Genomic DNA, 7765 nt, shown 5'->3' with positions numbered 1-7765 from the left:
CATAATTTAATAATCAAGGGAATAAAAGAGGCAGCATCCCGAGGGCAAAACGCTAAAAAAGCTTTTGAGGCACAGCAAGAAAAAGAGGAATCTCCAACTGAATGGTTGGACAGACTTAGGAGAAATATGAAACAATATTCCGGAATAGACCCTGAAACTGATGTGGGAAAAGCTTTGTTAAGGATTAACTTTGTTACTAATGTCTGGCCAGATATTAGAAAAAAATTAGAAAAAATTGAGGATTGGCATAATAAATTATTAGATGACTTATTAAAGGAGGCTCAGAAAGTTTATGTCCGAAGAGATGAAGAGAAAGCTAAACTGAAAGCAAAACTTATGGCAGTCACCATGCGAGAAAACAATTTCCAAAAAAATCAAAAACACACAGGCACTACTTCTAGATATAAAATTAGTAGAGATAGGGGAAAGGAAAAGAATAGAATCCCAATACAAACCAAGTCTCAGCAGCATTCCAGGAATGTCTGCTTTTACTGTGTGGGCGAGGGACATTATAGGAGAAATTGTCCTAAGCAGGTAATAGATCTGAAAATCTTCAAAGAAATGAGCACAGAGGAGGAATAGGGAGGTCAAAGGCTCTATTTTTTAGGGGACAAATACCATCTAGAGCCTGTGATAACTCTAAAAGTGGGTCCCCAAGGAGAAGAATTAGAATTTGTGGTAGATACAGGGGCAGAAAGAACCTGCCTGCTAAATGTACCAAAAGGTTATAGTGTGAGTAAAGATACTGCAAAAGTAACAGGGGCAAAAGGAGAAACTTTTACAGTTCCAGTCATTAAAGATGTAGTAATTGAAGGGGAAACTAAAATTTGGATGGGAGATGTTTTATTGGTCCCAAAGGCAGGTAGCAACTTACTAGGAAGAGACTTACAAGTGAAATCAGGAATAGGGGTTATACCAGAAGATGGGAAAATGACAGCTAAAGTTTTAAAATTAGGCCAAGAGGATGAAGAAAAAATGAACAAGGAAGTTTGGGCTGGGGAAGGAAATAGGGGAGGATTAAATAGTGACCCTATAAGTGTTACAATAGAGAGAGAAGATTGTCCCATACGTGTACGTCAATACCCCATATCTTTAGAAGGACGGGAAGGTTTGAAGCCTGTAATAGAAGGACTAATAAAGGACGGGACATTAGAACCTTGCATGTCTCCCCATAATACCCCTATTCTCCCAGTAAAGGAGCCTGATGGGAGTTATAGACTAGTACAAGATTTAAGGGAGGTTAACAAAAGAACTCGGTCTCGTTACCCAGTGGTACCCAATCCCTATACACTTCTAAGTAAAGTTCCACCCCAGCATCAGTGGTTTAGTGTAGTGGATCTTAAAGATGCTTTTTGGGCCTGTCCACTAGCCAAGGAGAGCCGAGATATCTTTGCCTTTGAATGGGAGGATCCAAAAACTGGAAGAAAGCAGCAATTAAGATGGACGAAATTACCGCAGGGGTTCACGGAATCTCCAAACTTATTTGGGCAAGCTTTAGAAAAAATACTGCAAGCCTTCTCCACTCCTCCTAGAATACAAATTATCCAATATGTGGATGATCTTTTACTATCTGGGGAAGATGAAGTTGAAGTTAGAGAAGCTACAATAAAATTTTAAATTTTCTTGGAGAAAAAGGATTAAGGGTATCAAAAGGGAAACTGCAATTTGTAGAACCAGAAGTAAAATATCTTGGACACTTGATAAGTAAGGGTAGTCGAAGGCTCAGTCCAGAGAGAATTGCAGGAATTTTATCCCTTCCACCTCCCTCTTCAAAGAGGGAAATCAGAAAACTACTTGGATTATTGGGATATTGTAGATTATGGTTTGAGGGGTACACACAGGCAGTAAAAGTTTTGTATGAAAAGTTGACAGAGGGAGATAATATAAAATGGACCATGGAAGATGCTGATAAATTAGAAAAATTGGAGTTAAAACTGGCCTCAATACCAGCTTTAAGCTTACCTTCACTAGAAAAACCCTTTCATCTGTATGTGAATGTAGAAAAGGGGGTAGCTCATGGAGTTCTGGTCCAGGAGTGGGGAGGAGTAAAGAGACCAGTAGCTTATTTATCAAAGATGTTGGACCCAGTGAGCCACGGCCAGCCAGTATGTATTCAAGCTATAGCCGCTACTGCAATCCTGGTTGAAGAAAGTCGTAAACTTACTTTTGGAAGTAAACTAATTGTGTGCACACCTCATGCGGTTCAAAATTTGTTAAATCAGAAAGCTGAAAAATGGTTGACAGACTCTAGAATGTTAAAATATGAAGCAATCTTGATAGATAGTGATGATCTGACATTAGAAGTAAACAGGAGTTTAAATCCAGCTCAATTCTTATATGGAGAACCAGCAGATAACCTAATAAATAATTGTTTAGAAATTATCCAATACCAAACAAAAGTTTGAGGGGATCTTGAAGAACAAGCCATTTCAGAAGGGGAAATAATCTATGTGGATGGTTCCTCCAGATGTCTACAAGGAAAAAGAATGTCAGGGTAGGCAGTAGTTGATGGAAAAAACATGCAAACTATTGAAAAAGGAAAATTACCTTCAAACTGGTCAGCTCAAACTTGTGAATTATATGCTCTAAAAAAGGCACTGGAATATTTAGCACACAAGAAAGGAACTATATACACTGATTCAAGGTATGCTTTTGGAGTAGTACATACTTTTAGAAAAATTTGGGAAGAAAGAGGATTACTTAACTCAAGAGGAAAAGGATTAGTACATGAGGGACTCATTTTAGAGATTTTAGAGGCATTAAAACTACCTGAAGAAATAGCTATAGTACACATTAAGGGACACCAAAGAGGAGTGACCCCAGAAATAAGAGGAAATAATTTAGCAGATCAGGAAGCTAAGGATGCAGCAGAAAATGGAGCTGAAAGAGTTATGCTAATATTAACTCCAAATGAGGAAAAATTGGAAATCCCAAAGTTTAGTGAAGCAGTGAAAAAAGTATTAAACAAGATAGGAAGAGAACAGGCTGAATCAGGGAAACGGAAACTTCCTGATGGAAGACAATTACTTAATAAAATACTGGCTAGAAAAATATTAGAAGACATGCATCAGAAAACCCACTGGGGTACTCAGGCTTTGTGTGATCATTTTTTAAGGAACTATGGATGCATTGGGATTTTTGGAGTAGCAAAGCAAGTAACTGAAAAATGTATAACTTGCCAAAGGATAAACAAAAAGGTGATGAGAAAAACAACATTAGGAGGTCGTGAGTTAGCTCTTCGACCATTTCAAAGTATCCAAGTAGATTTTACTGAACTTCCTCAAGTACAAAGATGGAAGTATTTATTAGTAATGACAGACCATCTAACTCATTGGGTAGAAGCAGTTCCCACTACCAAGGCCTCAGCCAACATAGTAAGTAAAACCCTTTTAGAACAGATTATTCCCAGATATGGAATGGTTAATAAAATAGACTCAGACAGAGGAACGCATTTTACGTCCAAAGTGTTACAACAAATAATTCAATCTTTAGGGATAAAATGGGAGCTGCATACCCCATAGCATCCACAGAGTTCTGGTCGTGTAGAAAGGATGAACCAGACTTTAAAGAGAACTTTGACCAAATTAATAGTTGAAACCCAAATGTCATGGGTAAAATGCCTACCTTTGGCCTTATTGAAGATCCAAACACAACCCAGATCAGACCTGGGAGTGTTACCCTATGAAATGATGTTTGGGTTACCCTTTTTAACCACCCAACATGAAAATGCTACCTATGAGGTAGTGTTGGAGTCCAGGGCATTCCTTTGGTTGCCCTGGAGGTTCAGGGACCTGGGCAGGGGGGTCTGAGACCCCAGCCTAGAGCCCAGGGCTCAGAGAGACACTAGATTTGATTTCTGTCCATGGGAGAGGCTTTTTGCACTGCAGGAAGCATTGCAGGCCACAAGAGTGTGAAAAATAGTAGTTTAGTATATCACAGGGTAAAAAAACAGTGGGTTTGGGGTTTTTGGCATTGAAGTGAATGGGGCAAGATGGAGAATTTAGAGCGTTGTCTCCTTCTTCTTCCTTCTTGTTCTCTCACTCCATTTCTGCAGTGACGTTGGCACAAAGTAATTAGTGAGGATTGGGTCAGAGTAAAGATGACCTTTTTAGTAATAGTGATAGACATTGGTAAGAAATAGTAAATAAAGAATACGTAGCAATTAGTATAAAAGATAAGGACAGCCCAGAGACAGGAGGAGTCACCAGATGTCCAAGCCGCGGCAAACATCTTTTGGACACTGAGAAAATTGTAAGATAAGAACTAATAAACAAAGCATGTAACCTTGAAGACTCCGTCTTTTCCTGCATTTGGCACAGAGCTTTGCAGAGGGCCAGAACTCTAAAACCACCTGAATGCCAGGGAATTTAACTCCCAGAAAAGGAGCCCCCGACAACTGCCATCCCTGAGTAGGCAGAAACAACTGCCGTCTCTGAGTGGGCAGAAACAACTAGCACCCCAGATGGGACAGAAACAACTAGCGACCCAGATGGGACAGAAACAACAAGCACCCCAGATAAGGCAAAAACAACGTAGGGGAAATGAGTGTTAAAAGATACGTTAACACCATTGCAAAAAGTCTTGAAAACCTACAGTTGAAAGGAATAATCCCTCAAACCACACCCTTGGACTTTAAAATCCATAATGTTCATCCAGGGGAATGGGTGCTAGTAAAAACCTAGAAAGAACAATCTTTAACTCCTCAATGGGAAGGTCCTTTTCAGGTATTGCTGACGACAGAGGCTGCGATCCGGACCAAGGAACAAGGGTGGATCCACGCCAGCAGAATCAAAGGACCTGTGGAAGAACCTAAGGAGTGGACGATTACATTTGAACCGGGTGATACAAAACTGACTCTTAAATGGGGACTGGGTGGTAGTGAACTGGGAAGACCCAAATGGTCCAAGAAACATACACAGGATCACACCTAATTGGGAGATAAGGCCAAGCTTATATCAGTGGTTTCAAGTACCGCCTGGACAAGCTTTGAGACACCTCCGATACCCTCCTTGGGGAGGAATACTTCCACTCCAAACAGGAGGATCAGGACTGTTTCGGACAGAGAACTCTTGTATTCACGCCTTAGCCTGTGATTTATGCAAAGAAGAAAAAGAGTTGCAACTTTCATCAGTGCCAGACCAAATACCCTGTTTGATCCACCCAAATACCAGACATGTAAGTGTCATGGGGTGACTGTGTATCCCCAATCGTCTGTTAAGTGCAGGGGGGAGGGCAAGCGCAGTTTGTTTTTCCCCAGAAAAACTCTGCTCATCAGAGTGACCTTAAAGCGGGAGAGCTAAAACACAGCAAGACAAAAGAAGCTCTGTTGTTTTTTTCCCCGGCAGTTAGTTAGTTTAGTGCTAGCGTAGTTAGACGCTGTAGAATAGCTGAAGCTTTTTGCTTTTTTTTTTCTTTTTCTTTTTTTGTCCTTTTTTTCCTTCCTTTTTGCTTTTTTTGTCCTCTCCTCAGAACTGTTCCAACCTCTCCAGACTAAAGACCTGGGGAAGCACCAGGGGCCTCCACAGGGGATCCACCCCACCAAACCAGCCCTGCACATCTCCTTTTCTCCCAGCGTCAGCAGAGACGGAGCAGTAGAGCACCGTGACGACCCTCAAAAAGACTTTCTTTAAGTTTGTTATCCCTCCGTAAGCAGCACGAAGCTCTTATCATCGAGTATTGTGCTGAGAGTGCTTTGCCTGTTTAATAAACAGGTTTTTTCCACTTCTCTCTGAAGAAATCTTTTTTCCCGAACCAGTTAGAAGAGAGGAGGGGGGCCACGTAGGAGGGTTTCTCCCAAAATCTGCCTAAAACCACCACAAATTTATTGGCGCCTAAACGTGGGGCTCAAGAGAGTAGAAAAACCCTGTACTGATTAGTATTTAGCAGTCAGTAACTATGCTGTTTGACCTCATGTCTCTTAAAGTGGGGGCCTTGCTGTGTTTTAGATCCTTAAGCTTCTTTAAAGTCTTAATACCTTTGTAGTCCTTAAGTTTATTTGCATATCCAAAGATAGCCTCAATATTGTCACTAATACGCAGTTTTTACAGCAGAAGGACACAGATTAGAGTAGCTATTAGCCTTAGTTTAATCATAATCATTTGTAGGAAGTTTATAAAAGTGCTGAGATCTTTTCCTACTATATATGAGTCATGGTTATAGTTATTCACCCTGTTTGTAAGAGGAGGAGCAAAAGATAAAGCGTTGCAGTCTTTCGTTTCCTTCTTCTCCTCTAAATCAGTTAAATCATTGTTAGAGAATGTTCAGTTTCCCCTGAGTGTTAAAGAGACCATCTTTCTAGTATGTCATCTAGTAAGCCTCCTCTATACAGTCTGCAGCTTCTCTAAAATATAAGCTAAGATTTCTAGAGGGGCTAATAAAATTCCTAACCCAAGCAGAAAAAATCCTAAGTAGTGTGGAGAATGAGAGAATATAGGCCAACTCCTCAAGGAATTCTCTGACCCTGTAGTCTGAGATTTTCCACAAGAACAAATTCAGAATCCAGTAGAGTTGGGGAAATACCTAAAAGAGAAGTACCATGATAGCTCTAAGGGAGAAAAGATGGCTGCAATAAGCTGAGCCCTAGCATATGCTTATCGCACATTGCTAGAGACTGTAGGGCAGCAGACAGAGGCGGGGGGAAAAGATACAAATCAACAGCCACCCCAGTCACTCAAGCTACAGTCAACACCCCAGTTATAAAACCAGCAGCTAAACTAAAACCTAAACCTGAGTTAGCAGCTAAAGCAGACAGTAAGCCAAAGCCCCTAGCAGTTGCTCCAGCAAAAAAGCACACAGTCAAAACCGATCAACCAGTAGACGATGATGACCCAAGAAAAAGACCCTCACCAAAATCAAAAGCCAAAGCTTCTAACACAAGATCAGAAGCAAATATTGATTCCTTTTCCCTAAAAGACCTTCGAAGCCTAAAAAAAGATTACCAGCAACAACCTAATAAATCTATAATTAGTTAGTTAGTCCGTCTTTAGGATGCTGCAAGCGAAGCTACAATTCTAAATGACACTGAAGCAAAGCATCTGAGATCCCTGTCACATAATCCAGTCATCGACCAAGAGATAATGAGAGAGGCTAGTCCTTGCAGTCTCTAAATACAGGTCCTAAAAAGTGTAGCAGAAAGATACTTGTGTGCAGATAATCTCTATATGCAGCAAACCCCATAAAAGACCATAGAACAAAGAATTCAACGCTTAAGAGAAATGGCAGTAGCAGAGATAGTTTTCTCAAATAATATAAACACTAAGAACCCAGACTTAGTATCATGTACATCTGTGATGTAGCGAAAACTTATACGACTCAGGCCATTCGAATACGCTTCTGCTTTAGCAGTAATGAAGCAGGAAGACATAGAGGAAACAGTGCTTAATATAGCAAAAAAGCTCCGAGCATATGCAGATGCTGTGCATGGCCCAACACACGCCAAGATCGCAGCTGTAGAAACACGTCTACAGAAACTAAAAGATAAAATAGATGAAAATCATAAGAAACTCAAGAAAGAGATTAGAGAGGACCTTCTCCAAATCTCAGCAGTGCAGATCAGAAGTTCTAGTACCCAACGTAGACGCTCCCCAGCTAAAGAGAGAAGATACACTCCACGTGCTAAGCTGTAGTTCTTCCTGCAAGATTGCGGAGAAAATATGAACAGATAGGATGGAAAATCTACAGCTGCCCTAGCACAACAGGTGCGTGAATTGAAAAAAGTCAAGACTCAAAAAGAAAGTTCCACCAAAAGAAAAGCAGCTCCAGTTGC

This window comes from Hirundo rustica, chromosome W (assembly GCF_015227805.2).
Source record: "Hirundo rustica isolate bHirRus1 chromosome W, bHirRus1.pri.v3, whole genome shotgun sequence".
Classification (NCBI taxonomy): Eukaryota; Metazoa; Chordata; class Aves; order Passeriformes; family Hirundinidae; genus Hirundo; species Hirundo rustica.
The sequence above is the reverse complement of the archived record's forward strand: the minus strand, read 5'-3'. Positions refer to the sequence as shown.